The 17,002-nt window shown below is 45.9% G+C and overlaps 1 long non-coding RNA gene across 1 annotated transcript in view; it reads left to right on the top strand.

The window, feature by feature from the left end:
* The window catches only part of LOC129659506 (uncharacterized), an 81,848-nt gene that overhangs the window by 34,171 nt on the left and 30,675 nt on the right, over positions 1-17,002 (top strand). Inside the window, exon 4 of the long non-coding RNA XR_008718095.1 lies at positions 15,248-15,410. This is a non-coding gene — a long non-coding RNA (uncharacterized LOC129659506). The remainder of the gene's footprint in view (positions 1-15,247; positions 15,411-17,002) is intronic.

The raw sequence follows: 17,002 nt of genomic DNA, 5'->3' as shown, positions 1-17,002 counted from the left end.
GAAAATACACTGGGTGCAGTGATAGTATAAAAGACAGCATAACCTGCAGACAACAATGAAAGTGAAGAGTTGGGATTTATTTGCATAGAATAGATTTTTGCAGCTTGTTGACATGGAGGCAGTTTTGATTTTGACATATTTGTATTAAGTGATTTTTTGGGGTAATTTATTTAAAACACAGGAATGGAAGGTAATCATATATTCCAGCAAAAATAATATAATTGCTAATAGTTAAGGCATAAATTTTTGACTAGTAACATAATATATGTGCAGAGAAACTTGATTCATGGCGTTTTGGTTTTAAAGCAGCATTATCAAATCAGCTAAAGGTATCAAGAGGACAACAAAAATATGCTGAACTTGGATAAAAGTAGAAACTGAGGTGTTTGAAGTGATTGATATTTGAAGTGTTAGTTAGATTTTGGCCTCTGTATAATCTCATATATGATGGATCCACCAGATCACACCCTCAAGGAGTGGTGATTTATTATTTAATTATTAGAGAGTTTCTCATTCTTTTTGGAGATGGATGAGAAAAAAGTTGACTTGGCCATGCTGGCACAGTTTATTCCATTCACTGCTTTATGTCTGAATGCCTTAGAGATGGGGTTCTTAACCTTTCCAGGGTGTATTGGGCCCCTTGGAGAATGTGATGGAAGCCATGAATCCTCTTACCACACTCACACACCCACATTTGCCCACATTCTCCAGACTGTTACGGCCACAGTGGCGCTCGTCCGCGGGCCCCAGGTTAAGGACTCCACCAAGAGTGAGACCTCACGGCGACACTGCGTTCCCCAGCAAACGCTGAGACTTAAAATACAGGCATCTAAGTTGAAAAGAAGTCATTCTCCATGGTCGCTGGGTGGGGGTGCAAAGTCCGAGAAAAGGAGGAAGAGTAGAGAATATGTGACTGATATTAAATAAAGAGAATCATTAATATCAGAACCTCCAGAATCCCTAAGTGTTTAACCTTGGATATTCGTCAAGTACGTTGTGAATTCCGGTGAAGACGTGAGGGTTCAACGTTCAACAGTTGAGGAGAGTTTTCCTGACACGGAATGAAACCTCTTTGCTTTCCTTTTTGATTTCCATTGTGTGTGTTACCAAGCCAGGTAGGACTGCCAATATCTGAACCCCAGAAATACAAATAATAATAGCTGTAACAAATTGGAGAAATGATTCTACATTAGCAGAAGGTATTTGCTGGGGTATATATAAGGTAGTTTAGCTGAGTACACAACAAAACACCACAAGAAAGATACAGCCCTTCTTGGCCGTCACCTAAATTTGTCAGTACTGTAAGGCTGACGTGGGAAAAAATAGACATGATTCTGGAGTGTATTAAAAGGAGTATGACATAAAAGGGTAAGAAAATAAGGCTTGCATTAGTCAGACTCATTCTTGTGTGCAACCGGAGTCACATTTGAAAAAAGATTTTGGGTAGTTGTGGAGAGCTCTGATATGCCATCAACAGAAAGTTATATACTCTTCTAGCAAAAGATAAAGCAACTGGAGGTTTTAGTCTCCAAAAGGCTAAGGGATTTCTTGCTAAAGGTCTTTAAGTAGTAACAGTGTGATTTATCTTTGTAGCACACTGCTTGCTTTCAGTGAATTGTGATCCTTTGATGGCTGTCCTGTGTAGGCACATGTGTAACACTTACATGAGGGCTTCGGCAAGAATCAATAGATTCAAATAAAACCAGAGTTGTCAGGACATAAGGTGTATAATAAATACACTTCGTTGTTGATTAATAGATAAGAAAGACTATCTAGATTGCCAAGATGATAAAGTAAACAAGTGGCTGAGGGAAGTTATGAAATCTTTGGTTGGGCTGTCTTTCAAGATGAAACTAGGGAATTCTGTTTTAGGTGGTGGAAACATTTATTAATTCCTTCTACAAGCTCTGAGGACCTACTTTGCTAGATGCGCACAGTCTAGCTACAAAAGCAGATTCACAACGTACGGTTTAGTGCTCTGGCTGCATAAAAATAGCGTATGTGTGGGACCTTCAAACACTCAGCCACCATCCATGAGTCTTCCTGATGGAGTGGCGTCCGAATTGATCCTTAAAGGACAGCCTTTAAGGAGTGAGCTGGACCAGGGAGGCAGGCATTGTGGTGAGGGCTTCGGGCAGGAGGAAGAGTGGATGCAGAGGAAGAGAGGAAGAAGAGAGGCTCAGAGTAGTAGGTACAGTGGAAGGTGTGGGGAAAGGAACAGCAAGAGAAGATGAAGCAGGAAGAGCCATTGATACAGGGATCTGTCCCGCTGTGCCCTGTTAGCCTGAAGGTGTCCATGTAGGAGGGTGATGAGGCCAGATGTGTGCACTTAAGACACATCATGGGGCTGTCCTGAAGGGAGTGTGTGTGTGTGTGTGTGTGTGTGTGTGTGTGTGTGTGTGTGTGTTGGGGTGGGGGGATGGGTTGGGCAAGAGGCAAGGAGTCCAGATGGAAAGACAGCTCCTCTGGTTGTTCAGTGAAGTAATGATGACACCAAGGGCAGTGGATTCCAGAGAGATCTGCGAGGTGAAAAAAGGGGAAAGGTGAAGTCGGGTTAGTGGCTTAGGTTATTAAGTGGTATCGTTCACCACAGAATGAAATCCGAGAGGAAAAACAGGTTGGAGGGGAAGACAAGGCGACATTTGGATGTGTGACAGTCACATGGACGGAACAGGCGGAGGCGTAAGAGCCGAGCAAGCACGAAGGTGGTTTCTATGGGGTTGGACCTTGAAATGTGGGTTAGCAGCAACAGCCTGAAGTCGGTGGTGGTCTTGACTTGTGTGAAGACTTGTTTCTCAAGTAGTAGATCAGTCTTTTAAATTGTTTATACAGTATTTAAAAGTTTTTCCTGAAACTTCTTTTAAACTGTAGAATAAAATAGAGAAGAAATACAAATTTTCTTCTGATTCCATCACCCAAAGTGCTGTTAATATTTGCATATTTTTATTTCCTTGCAGTATTTTCCAGAACATGCACACGTATGTCCGCGCGTGCACACAGAGTTGCAAGAGCAGCATTGTCTGTACAGGCATTTTTATATCCCACGTTAAATGCACATCTTATCCATGTGCTTTAAAGTGCTTTAAAAACATTTTTAATGGTGCATTGTTCTCTAATTTGGGTGTATTCAGTTTGCTTCCATTTTTTTAAAAGCCATCTTAACATTACAATAATTATCCTTTTCTAAGTATAAACTTTTAATTATATCTTGACTAGAATCTTCCTGAAAAGTTTTTTTTAATAATTGATTTATAATAATATAGTTTACAATATTTTATTGGTTTCAGGTGTCCAACATAGTGATTCAAAATGTTTATAGATTATACTTCTCTTAAAGTTACTACAAAATAATGGCGATATCTTGTATCACCCTGTGCTGTATAATGTATCCTTGTTACTTCTCTATTTTATGAAAGGTAGTTTGTGTCTCTTAATCCTATACAGCTATCTTGCCCCTCCCCACCTTCCCTCTCCTCACCAGTACCCACTGGTTTATTTTCTGTATCGTGAGTCTTTTTCTTTTTTGCTATACATATTCGTTAATTTTATTGTTTTAGATTCCACATATAAATGATAATATACAGTGTTTGTCTTGCTCTGACTTATCTCACTAAGCATAGTACTCTCTAGGTTCACCCATGCTGTTGCAAATGTTAGAATTCCATTCTTTTTTTATGGCTGAGTAATATTCCATTGAATATATGTATGTGTATATATGGGTGTGTGTGTGTGTATATACACACACATACCCCAAACATCTTCTTTATCCATTCATCTGTTGACAGACACTTGGGTTGCTTTCACATCTTGGCTTTTGTGTATAGTGCTCTATGAACATTGGAGTACATATATCTTCTTGAATTAGTGTTCTTATTTTTTATTTTTTTGGATATATACCCAGGAGTGCAGTTGCTAGATCATATCGTGGTTCTGTTCTTAGTGTTTTTGAGATACCTCCATACTGTTTTCCATGGTAGTTGCACCAGTTTACCTCCCAGCTGTGTACAAGGCTTCCCTTTTCTCCACATCCTTCCCCAAATTTGCTATTTGTAGACTTTTTGATGATGGCTATTCTGACAGATGTGAAGTTATATCTCATTGTTGTTTTGATTTCTTTGTCTCTAGTAATTAACGATGCTGAGCATCTTTTATGTACCTGCTGGCCATCTGTAAGTCTTCTTTGGGAAAAATGTATATTCAGGTCTTCTACCCATTTTTTTTTAATCAAGTTGTCTTTTTGATGTTGAGTTGTATGAGCTGTTTATATGTTTTGAATATTAATCCCTTATCAGTCCATATCATTTGCGAATATTTTCTCCCATTTAGTAGGTTGCTTTTTTGTTTTTTGAAGTTCCTTTGCTGTGACAGTAGTTAACCTGTACATGTGTCTTGGACAAATTTTCAGTGATTTCCTTAGGACAGATTCCTTGCAGTGAACTCAAGTCACAAAGAGCTGAACTCTTAAAGATTCTTGTTATCCTTTGCCTGTTTGTTTTCTGGAAAAATATATATCAAGTTATACACAGTTTTATCTATTTTTGAATCTTTAGGCAAAAAACATTACATTATTTTTGGTTGATTTACTCAACAGCTATTTGATGAATACTCTGTCAGGCATGTGGCATTTTTATTAGCTGTCAGTAAAGTTTACCTTCTTTATGTGCTGATTAGTCCATTATTTACTTTTGTAAATGTTCTGTTCACATCCATTACCAGCTTTTCTACTGGGGTGTAATTGTTCTATAATGCATTTGCATTGTTCTGTAATATATTTAGTCTTTTATGTGTATGTGACATTTGTGGCAAATATTTTTCCCAGCTTCTTTGATTTTTTATTTTGCTTATGATTTTTTGAAGTATAGAAACTTTACATTTTATTTAGCTGAAAATGAAATGATTTTTGTCTATTCTTTTTCTTTGTGACTTCCGTTACCTTGGGCTTAGGAATTCCTTCCCACCGTAAGTTAGACAATATTCATCTAATGAGAAATTTTAAAAAACATTTTTTATATAAAATCCACCAAATGGATCCAGATGGGTTTTTTGACAAAGTCAATCTCTCAACATTGTGTGCAGAGTCATCTACATTTCCCCAGTTGATTTTTTGGTGCTGCTTTTATTTTATATTTCAAGAGCTTGTACTCTTAAATTGAGCTGTAGGAGTCCATGAGTTTTGGTGGATATTAGCACCCAAGTGAAGGTTATGAAAATACTTTTAAGCTAGCATCTTATTGTAAAAAAATCTCACACAGCAAAGCTGAAAGAATTTTACAGTTAACCCCCATATATATCCCAACTAGATTCTGCAATTAATATTTTACCACTCTTTCCTTTATCGTCTGCCTATTCATCTGTTAACTTTTATACTCCTAAATTATTGTTTGAATTCAAATCTGGGACTCAAAGACATTTTATTTCATTCTGGGTTTTTTCTGTAATTTGCAGGTTTGATTTCTAGAATCCCATGGACAGAGGAGTCTGGTGGGCTGTAGTCCATGGGGTCTCAAAGGAGCTGGACACAACTTAGCGACTAAACAATAGGAAACTTTCAGCAATTTATATTAATACAGTAAAATAGTGAACACCCTAATAGATACCAAGAGAAACTGCCTGGTTTTGGTCCTTTAATTTCATGAATATAGTTTGCTCTGTCGGGATTATGATGGTCATTCACATCACGATGGGTGCACCGTCCTCTGTGAGCTCTGTCTTCCACTACAGTTGCTTTTTGTTCTTCCAGCGGGAACTGCAAAGGGCCAGAAAGGCCACTCAGTAGACGCCACGATGCTGGTGGAAGTGTGTGGTGGATGGGCCTTGGCAGAGCTGGTGAGGGGGCTGGCTGGGCCGCAGTGGGCTTTGAGGGTCGGCGCTTGCCGGAGTCGGCCACTTCCCTGAGTGGCTGCCGTCAGTCTCTGCCACCAGAGTCCTTGGCATGGAGGTCGCTTTGCCCTGTCCCAGACCCGCCCTCCTAACATTCGTCTTTGCGTGTCCCTGGTTCACGCAAGTGATGAGAACAAATAAACCTTAGGTCAAGGAGCTTAGCCACCTCTCTTTCAGGCTCAATGATGAGCACCTTAAATTCCCTTGGTTTTTGGTGCTTGATGGCATGCCAGCTTAGAGATGGGTTTGCAGCCGTGTGCTCACTGCAGACTGATGCACAGCATCTGCCTCTTGGGGCAGCGTACAAGTAGCTGATGGAAAAAGGCACAGCCTGCGTTAAAAGACTGCCTCATGGTCACCGCTAGAAATAAACTGCCGTTTCGTTTTTGTACTGTGTCTTTTTTCCCCATCCAGGCTTCAATTTTCTGTCTGTAAAATGTTGATTTTATTAGATTATATAGAAGTTTTTTTTTTTTCTTTATCCTAAACCTGCGATTTTAGTCTAGAACATTGAGTGTAGGTCAGTATTCACCTCTTTCTCAGAAATCTGGGAAGACAGGTCTGTCCAGGCTGTTAAGACCCTGGATGAAGTTCATCAGACTCTGGATCTGGGGCTAGAATTTTAAAGCCATTAGCTCCTCTGAAAGGAATGAGAGGGCATTCCTGAGACCGGGCAGAGGGGGAGAGCCTTACTCACAGGAAGCTTGTTAGCTGACTAGCTGCTTGCAGAGCACGTTCCCGCCCGGACCTCCTCCGGGACACTCACCCTGTGGTCCAGTGTCACTTCTGTCCTGAATTCTCTGCTCGTAGCCAATGATGCGATAGTATTTTAGAAGCGTAGCCACCCAGTGCTTTGAAATGGAAAGATTGGCATACTGAAAAAAATGTAACACAACCTACGTTAATATTCTAGTAACACCAGTATTCAGAAGAGGCATCCTATTTGAGTGAATTTTCAGAGGGAAAGAAAAGTTAAATAACCTAGTTTTTCCCTTGCCACTGTCCCCTCTCACCTTTACACTCCAGCAAGGCTCAGCGTGTTGCTTCCCAAACCTGCCAGGCCATTTCCTGTTGCCCTGCCTTTGAACACACAGCTGCCCCACCCTTACCCCTCTGCCCACCTCCCCAGTACCATTGTTCCCCACCGTGCTCACCTCTCCCAGCCCAGTGCTGCTTAACAGATACCCAGATACTAAAGTAGGGAGTTGATTGGGCTTTCATTAATTTGCCAGGAGCAAGGGAGGGTAGTTACAAAGCACCTCTCTAACCTGTTATTTTCTGCGCTATTAAAATGTAAAGCAGACCGATGAAAGAACCTGCCTCCCCACCAGTCATCAACAGGCTGTGCAGGGGGTTTATGAATCCTCTTCTGAATCCACAGCTAGTTTTAAAATCTAGCTTCTGGGCTTGATCTGCAGGAAATACGACGGTGAGATCATAAATGCTATGGAGGGAGTATGAAGTTATTTACCAGGTCCTGTAACGTTAGCACTGGGACTCCTGTGTAAGCTGCTTTATTAACTGGGTTACACCTGTTTGGAACCTTAATATCCCCAAAGGGGTTAACATGTCAAAAATATAAACCAGCTTTAAAATGAGTCTAAATGCAATTATAAAGTTTTTAAGCATGAGGTTTGGGTACATTCACAGGCAATGGGATTATATAACAGGTTTGTAAAGAAAATAAGATCTGGGGGTACATCCTTAACTTTTAAGTTAGGTGTCTTGAGAAAACGCTCATGAAACACTATGGTGTTACTCTCATGGATTTAAAAACAACAACAGAGAGTACAGAAACACTGTTTTAGATAGATTGGAGATATTTTCCAGGATGGAATCTTTCACGTACCGATTTAATTGAGAGCCCTCTCAGATGAAACTGAAATTCCACCACTGTGATGATAACAGTGTCTGTTAGATGTGACCTAAACTGTACCAGCCATGACTGACTGGGGATTCCAGGACACCGCAGTTGTGTTTCCTGTCGCCTCAGTCTTCCGGGGGCAGGATTAACGGGGATAAGTCATTTCTGTGTTTAAGTCTCTAATTTTTCATTCATGTAAACAATAGGTGAGAATAGACCTGACCCAACACAGGTTTGAGAGATCTGTACTACTAAACAACAGTAGCTAACAGTGTTAGCTGGGCACTGTATATCAGGCACTAGGCGGAGTGTTTTACTTGATTGTCTATTTTAATAAACAATCCTATGCAGCGGGTACTGCTACTATACCCATTTTATAGATAGGAAACTGAGGTGCAGAAAGGTTTTTATTTCCCAAGATTACACAGGTAGTAAGTGCAAGATCCAGGATGGATCACAGCAGTCTGGCTCCTAAACTCAAGCTCTTAATTGGTATCCTATTCAGTTTCCATAAACAACTCATATTTTGGAGGTACTTCTATTCTTTGGGGCTGCTCAGCTTCATTTAGTCCATTATCTTCCATGGTGCTTTTAATGTATTAGGAAGGATGAATGCAGCCCCCGAAGCTGGGCATTTTCATGCCTAACCTTGCTCTGGATCACCTGGTTGCAGCTTGTTATTAATGATGCATGTTACCACAATACAGCCCCATGGCTCCAACAAATGCACTATTGGTTAAAAGAGAGTAGTATGTCCAAAAAAGGGAATTAACAAAGCAGCTATCCCAACTACCAAAAAAACCAGTGTGGTTGGCTCATGAGGAATCCCTTTTTCTTTTATTATTGGAAGTGAATAGAAACTCATTAATATCATGCCTTCCAGTAAGTTCGAGCCCTATAATTTAAGTACACTCTCAGGACCTAGAAATCTGCTGTCTTATGAGACTATTATTGTTTGGTTGACTGCCTACATACTGCCTCAATTGTGGGGGAGCTGGTTTTCCACTGTTGTAGCACAAAGGCCCTTCGTGTATTGGTCTCATCTTTTGGCACCACCCCATCCTTCCCCTATTCCATGGTCTCTGATCCATGCGCTATGCATGGAAGCTCTTTCCTTCCCTCTCTTCCTAGCCAACCACTACTGTTCCCTTCAGATGAAGCCTTCTCCAGGCAGCTTTCCTTGACTGCTCAGGACCAGGTCAAGTGCCCCAAACGCTTCCACAGCTCCCTCTGCTTACTTCTTCGTGCACATGTTATATTAAGTTCTAACTTCCTGTTTCTTATCTGTCTCCTGACTGGAAAAGCTGGCCCTGTAAGGGCCAGGATTGGTATTGTTTACTTTTGGATAGGGGCTTCCCTGGGGGTGAGTGTTAAAGAATCTGCCTGCCGATGCAGGAGATGCAAGTTTGACCCCTGGTTCGGGAAGATCTCCTGGAGAAGGAAATGGCAAGTCACTCCAGTCTTCTTGCCTGGGAGGTTCCATGGACACAAGAGCCTGGCAGGCTGCCGTCCATGGGGTCACAGAACAGTTGGACAAAACTTAGCGATTAAACAACAACTTTTGAATAAAAACCCTGACACACAGGACAGTGCCTGACGCAACAGATGCTTTACAAATGTTCAAATGAGACACAGGTAGAAATGACATATATGGTGATGAGGGAAACTAATATATACAGTACCTAGTGGTTACAGTTCATAAGGTACATTCATGATTTTACTGTACTGAATTCTCATGGCAACATGGCAAAATCAATTCCATTAACCCCTTTGCACTGACATGGAAACAGCAACTTACCCCCGTGCATATACGTGGTTAGTAGGTGGGAAAGCCAGGACTTGAGCTTAGGTCTCTGACCCCACACCTTATGCTCTAATATACCATGTGAATATCCCAAGGCCAGTCTTAACACAGCTGTTAGACTCTGGAGCAAAGCAGCGTGCCATTTTTGCCCTAACCAAGTAGATCCGGAGGGAGAATCAACGGGTTTTAATTTCTCTTGCTGGCCTCCTTGGCATCCTCCTACCCCCCACCCTCACCTGCATTTCCAGTGAAAACCTCCCAGTGACTCGTGCCAGATCCTTTCCAGATTTCAAGGTGTTGACGGTGAATCTTTTGTTTGCAGAGCAGGCCGGCTGCTGGTCTTAATTTGGGGGAGATTTTGGGAAAAATGGCTGACGGAGTTCTGGTAAAGTCCTTAAGCAAACTGAGTAAGATCCTGGTGTATCAGGGAGTAAGAAATGAGCAGGGTGGGAGGTGTGTGTTGGGGGAGGGGTCTAGGAACCGAGAAAGTGAGCAAGAGGATGTGAGTTGGGGGCTGGTTCACTTGGCAAGCCAGAGATTGTTGAGAGGCTGCTGGCTGGAGTGTGCTGGGTAATGAACCGGTTGAACAGACCTTAATATCAGATGGGGGTGTTCTTCCCGGGCCTGCGGGGTTGGGGGCAGGGGTGGCAAGCAAGTGAATTGGCGGCATCTTGGACGCACAGGGCTTAGGTGACTGACTCACCTGGAATGCAGGGCCTGTGTCATTAACATAAGCAGGGAACCCGTGGAACACAACAGAGCCAGAGGAGGAGAGAGAGATTGGGGGCAGCAACCCCTAAACTTGAAGAGTTGAGAATTTAATACTGAGCCCTGCTCTGTTCTGAGTACTCCTGGGAATGTTGTCAAAGGGAGGAATGTTTAATTGCGCACAGATTAATTTTGCCACCACGACAGAACAGTAGGCATTCCTTCAGCAGTGGTCTGGAGTGTTAGTTACGGACGCCTCCTTTTGTACCTGGTTATGCCCAGTGAGGAAATGGCAACCCACTCCAGTGTCCTTGCCTGGAAAATTCCATGGATGAAGGCGCCTGTACAGTCCATGAGGTTACAAAGAGTCGGACACGACTGAGTGACTTCATTCATTCATGCACAGTGAGAAGCCATCCCCGCATTTACTGTGGTTTTCCTGGGGGGTGGGCAAGGTCAGGATGAGGTGGAGATGTGGCTGGAGGTACCTTCTCCAGGACATTCAGAGAATAGAGAGGCTTGAGGAGGTCAAGGCAGGCTGTTTCAGTCAACAAAGATTTCTTGAGCGTGTCAGGCACTGGTCAGCACAGAGGATAGTGACCTCTGTCGCCATGGAACTTGAGTAAATGCCCAGAAAAACAGCCTATTAAAACCCAGGCTCCCTGAGATCGGGGGAAATGTGCTGTGATGAGACGGAGCCTTCCCTTTACGTGGTTCTCCGAGGAGGTGATTTCCGAGGTGAGAGCTGGATGGGAAAGGAGTGTGTCTACAGAGGCACCGGGGGGCGGGTTCCAGGCACAGAGAGCAGCACATTCAAGAGCTCTGGAGTGGGGGACAGCCTGGCCTTTGAGGATCAAGAAGGCTGGTGTGGCCCAGGCGAGGGAGGGGCAAGCAGGCGCGGCCCCTCGGAGGCCTCCAGCTTGATCCGTCTCTGCTCCGGAAGACGTCCACCCCGGAGGTCTCAGGCATGTGGCCGGTGAGCCCCGGAAGTGCCCCCGGCCCATGCCCCCAGGCTCTCAGGAGAGCCCAGGCTCCAAAGGCCGCCTGCCACTTCCCTGTTCTGTCACTGTCACTCGTCAAGGGGATCTCAGCAGATGCATATGTTGGTGAAACCAGCAGTCATGTCAGGCGCCCCAGAGTGAGAATGTGCCCACGGGACTATACAGTGACTTGACATGGAAATGGCTTTAAAACAGATGATCCGCCTGCCCTACCGTGGTCACGCGTGCCAGTCTTGTGAGCAGGAAGACAGCCAGGAGGCAGGATTAAAACAAAACTCCTGGTCAGTTCTGTGAAGTGCAACCTACTTTCTTGGCCCCTGAAGTCCTGGGGCAGGTGGTCTGCTGATTGGGTGGACCTGTTTCCTGGAGATGGGGTGGGGGTGGGCGGGTTCTGACTCTAAACCTCCTCTGATCTGATGTCTGAGCCTCCCTGGTGAGCAGCCTGGTTGCCTCCTGCAGGCGAGTCCCTCTCCCGAGTCCCAAGTGGGCAGGAAGGGTTCCTCTGTGCTGCGGCGAGGAACCCCTCCCTCTTTCTGAACCTTTCCCTCTTTCTCCCTGCTTTCGCTCTTTGAATCACCTCTCCCCCATTTTAGCAGAAATGAACTTCGAACTCACTTGGGGGGTGGGGCAGGGCTAGGAGGAAGAGAGCGCTCTGCAGTGTTGTGTAAACACCGATTCCTGATCCTCCTTCTCTTTTACTACCTGTAGGGACAGGTGGACGCAGAGAAGCTGCTGGCAGGAAGAGCCGATTGTTCTCAAGGTTGTGGGTTGTGCAATAGAGCAGACGAGCTTTGAAGCCACAGGAGGTCAGAGCAGCTTGACCACGCGGCATATTACACAGAAGTTTCCCTTTATATGAGATCCTGTTTGCTTGACTCTCATCAGGAGTGCCAACACTTAGCTGGATCTCCGCTAGTCTATAGTTCAAGGAAGTGGTTTCCTTTAAAGGACTCTACCTGCAAAGTTTGAGATGCCAGGCTGGAACAGCTAGCTACCCTTGGCATCTACATCTTAACAGAATGTTGTTATATCCTAGTCTGTAACTTTGTATTCGAGTCCATGAGAAAAAAATAAATCAAAAGAGAAGATCCCGTCTTCTTTATCCAGTTACGAAGTGGAGGTAGACGGTGATGTAATAGGTTCTCTGGACCAGGCTGTGCTGAGCTGGCGTCTAGGACAGTGACCAGACGGACAAGAGCAGAAGTGGAAGATATTTTTAGCTGGTCAGGACTGCTTCGAGACATAGGTTTCCCCCCAACCCAGTACTTCCAGCGCGAGGTCCCTGCCAGGCGTGCTTGCTTTGGTTCACTTCACTTTCATGTCATGTTTTCAGATATTCATGAGGCCTGGTGGGCTGCCAATTTGATGGAGCAGCTCTGAAACCCCACAGTTCAGGCCGGAGTCTGTGACGTGGCTGGAGGGCCTCTTGGAGGACTTTGTGTCTCCCCAACAAACCCCACTCCCCAGGGACCAGTGTCTTCCCTCCCACATATGGTATTCTCTCGAAATCAGAGCCAGGGGACATAGTTCATTCTTTTTCTCTTTTCCTCTATCGAGGTGGACTTCCTTGGTGGCTCAGACGGTAAAGCGTCTGCCTATAATGCGGGAGACCCAGGTTCAATCCCTGGGTCGGGAAGATCTGGAGAAGGAAATGGCAACCCACTCCAGTACTCTTGCTTTGAAAATCCCATGGATGGAGGGACCTGGTAGGCTACAGTCCATGGGGTCACAAAGAGTTGGAGACGACTGAGCGACTTCACTTTCACTTTTCTATCGAGGTGATTCAGGCATGCCTGGAAGTTCTAATGTTGAGAACAACATGCCCATCTACAAGTGGGTTCTTAAAATTCTGGGTGAGCCAATTTAAATCGCTGGCAATGGTATATCAACGAAAAACTTCAGTGAGGTTATAAATTAAGTACAACTTAAGAATAAGTGAGAAAAGGAGGGGATCCTACCTGGGATAAACTTGCTATCTCTAGAATCACTCTGCAGGCTGCAGGGCTTCTGTGTGTAGTAAGGAAGTTATAGGTCAATTTCCACACAAGGGTTTGGGCCTCTTTGGTAAAACTTTTGCTCGGCTGGTCATTGTTTTGATTGAGGGCCAGCTGGTCTCTAGCCACGTGAGCAAGTGGTGGCAGTAAGAGCACAGAAGGCACCACGTGCTGTGTGGAGGAAGCGCTGCCGGGGCTGGGAGGCCCGGCCCCTGTCTATTCCCTACAAACGCCAAGGACCTGGGAGGTTCCTGGGCCTCTCTCTCTCCCCCTGTTGAAAAGCTGAGACAGTGTATGGCCCACAGGCCCTGAAGTCAGGCTGCCAGGGTCTGCAGCCTGGTTCTGCCACTTGCTAGCTGTATGACTCTGCACACATTAAGGTTACTTAATGTCTCAGTGCCCGAGTCTCCTCATCTGTCAAATGGGAACAGTACCCATCTCACAGGCTGCTGTGAGGCCTGAAGGGGTTAACATGTATGGCGTGACTGCAAGGCAGTCTGCCGTTCCTGGGAGGGCTCCATCACACTGGTTCTAGTGATGGAGCCTGCTACTTTCTCCTACCTCTTCAGGCACATAGACCAACGTGGTCACAAGAGCCAGTCAGAGCAAGTGATGACCAGGAAAGCCCTGGGGCGGGGTCCCAGAGCCCCTTGGTGCCCACCTCCCTCACCAGCTGGTTACACAGCAGCCCTCGCCACCCCCACCCCAAAGAGAAACTGAGCCCCACACAGAGCCCAGGCCCCAGAAGCTCCCGCAGGCAACTGATTGCACAAAGGACCCGGGGCCTCGGTGGGCAGTGTTGCTGACCTGGGTGTGGCACTCCTGGGCCTGCCGAGGTCCTAGTGTCATGTGCCCATTCCCTGCAGTTTCAAGGGTCATTGTCAGACTGCATCATGGGGCCAGGCTCTTTACTAGCTAGTTCTCCCTGGTGAAAACCCTTTCATTTAAAACTTTTCTTTCTCAATCTACATTGTTTCAGACTCCCAACACACTTCCTGGGCTGGCTTCCCTTCAGATACCCCAGTGAGAGGCAAGACCACCAGTTTTCATGCTGACCCACACCCCAACCCCATCCCCCAAATCACCTGATACTCTGTGGTTTCTGCAAGAGGTTCTCAATGGGAGAAAGTTATGTTTATGAGGCAAGTTCAGAGAGCTTATGTCTTCTCTTCAAAATGGACTTAGCAGCTCTGCCTTACATGGTGGGGAACCCCGTTCACTTAAGTTGGGGGTTCCATCCAGTCTTTACTAGGAATTACATCTTTAAAGGCTGCCTGGGCATAACGGTCTGGTATTCCTTGCTAGAGACCTGGGGATTGTCAGTGGACATCTATGAGTCCAGGAGGTGCTAAGCAGGTGAGCAGTCTGGGAAGAGAAAGTCAGGTTGAGAGCACATGAAGTTCTGCTGCTTGTTTGTTGTCTCGTAAATCACAAACCTGAAGTCTTGGGAGATCTCTGGGTAAGGAGAGAACCACCCTGAATAGGTAAGTGTCTCAAATCGACTTTTACAAGGAACTGAACTGAGAATGGTAAACATTCTTCATCACTAAAATTGTTCATCCAAAAGGCCTGGGAAAGGCCAGCCACTTCTTGTGGTCAGAATTCAGAGCTCTCAGGTTTTTTTTGCAAACCTGGGAATTCTCCCCCTTCATCCTGGAGGGCCTGGCCTTGAATGGCTGTGTGAGGCTGCCCCCTTGTGGCTAGCATCAGCAGTGCGTGTGTAACCTGTTGCTGAAATACTCTGCAAATACTCCGAAATACTGTCGTTTTAAAGGTCTTTTTAAAGACTTTTCTCAGGCGCTGTCTCTCTCTACACATATCACTCCATATCCAGGGCTTAACCATTCTGCTTTGGCATCTGCTTTTGTCCCCTTTTGACTCCAGAGTCACTACTTTCAAATAAGCTGTTCCATGGCCTCCCAACTGATCTTTCAAAAATGTGAATCGGATGTCTTTCCTCGTACTCCAAGCCCTTTAACGGCTCCTTCTTTTCCAGGTTTCAGCACCAGTCTCAGAAGATCCCCAAGGCCCACTTCACTGCCCCAGACTCCATCTCTGCCTGCGCTCCTCTGTCTTCCTCATGTCTTCACCTGCTAATACCTGTGCATTCCGAAGAGTCGTCTCAGGTATCACCTCCTCCACGGAGCCCTCTGCCTTAGGTTAGATGATGTCATGTGATGTAATTAGAGGGAGGAGGGAAGTGGGGAAAACGTGAGCATGCTGTGTTAGAACCAGGTCTGTTCTTCCTCTCCCACAAGGCGCAAGCTACCTGAGGGGGAGGCTGTCCGTGTCACCGGGTCTGGCTGTCACTGTTGTCCTCCTTACAGAAGGAATAAGGGGAGGCACAATTAAAGCAGGCCAAGGCCCAGGCCACCGACTTCCTCCTGCGCCTGGCGGAGCTTGGGAAAGAGCTCAGCTAAGCTCCAGGCAGAGTGAAGGCGCAGCAGTCAGGGTGGGTGGAAGGAAGCCTTGCCTCACAGAGCAGCTGGCTAAACTCTCCTTCCTGCCCGCCCTCCAGATTCCACAGCAGGACCCACCCACCTGTACTGCACACCCTTTTTGACATGTACCCCGAGCACTATCCAGAGTCTAGGACTCAAGAATTATTTCCTGATGGACTTAATTACTTATTTAGCAGGCGATGTGGCAAAAGCACATCCTGGAGTGTCTGTTAAATCAACTGTACTTCTATTAAAAAAAAAAAAGACCAGGGAAGGAAAAAAAAAAAAAAAGACGTGTGTTACTGTCTCTCTGTGGGTATAAGGCGTTGTGCTGGCCACTGTGGGCAGTCAGAGGGAAGGCCTTCTGGGCCTGCATGGGGCTGACTGTCCAGCTGGGGAGAAAATGAGCATGCAGGCCACATCGGGGACGAGATAGCCGGGGCGACCACGTCACAAGGCAGCATGTGATTAATTGCCAAACAAATGGCTCAAGAACATGGTGGTGATTGAACATGGTATGTCCAAGTGCCCCACCCCTCAGCACTTCTGAGCCCAGCGGGCCCTGCCTTCTGCCTCTCTCACCCAGGAGTAACCCCGTTGATGCGTCTCATACAGCATAGGTACTCAGCCAGTCGGGCCAAGTCCTTCAAGCTCAGATCCCGGCCTGCCTCCCGGCCCCCAGGGCCTTCTACCCTTGAACCCAAAGCTGCAGAGATGCTCAAGAGAACGTGCCATCTTGTTTCTGAACAACCCACCTCCCTCCCTTGTCCAGCCTTGTCCCTCCTTTAAAACCCTCCTCTTCTTTTAAAACCCAGCCTAGAGTTCCTCCATAAAGCCTGCTGAGCCCCTTGCGTGTGCTGGACGGCAATGCGCACGTGAGTTTGTCCTGCGGCAGGAGGAGGGAAGGAGGTGAACTCCTGCCGCAGGGTCCTGTCTCTTCTCCTCACACTCTGAGCACGTGTCCCATAAGCGTTTGTCATTGACCGAAACACATTACGACTGAGCACGCATCGGTTGGTTCTGCAGTTGAGACCTGCGTGCTGGTGAGTGCAGAAGGTGACATGCCCAGGCGGTCCAGGGAGGCTGCATACAGTAGGGAAGGTTGAACTGCACCTTAAAGGTTCCGTTCAGAGAACAGGTAGAGAACGAGGAGCGTCTGAGGTGGGATAGCCCTGTGTCTGACTGCTGACAGCCCAATTGGCCTCTCAAAACAGAAGCACAGAGGAGAGGGAGCGAGCCCTGCAGGGCAGAGTGGTGGAGGTGGCTTATTTTAGCTGGAGCAGAGGGTTTACCTAAAGGCAGGCAGGAGG

The sequence above is a fragment of the Bubalus kerabau genome, chromosome 8 (genome assembly GCF_029407905.1).
Source record: "Bubalus kerabau isolate K-KA32 ecotype Philippines breed swamp buffalo chromosome 8, PCC_UOA_SB_1v2, whole genome shotgun sequence".
Lineage (NCBI taxonomy): Eukaryota > Metazoa > Chordata > Mammalia > Artiodactyla > Bovidae > Bubalus > Bubalus kerabau.
Note: the sequence above shows the minus strand (reverse complement) of the source record. Positions and strands in the feature narration are given on the sequence as shown.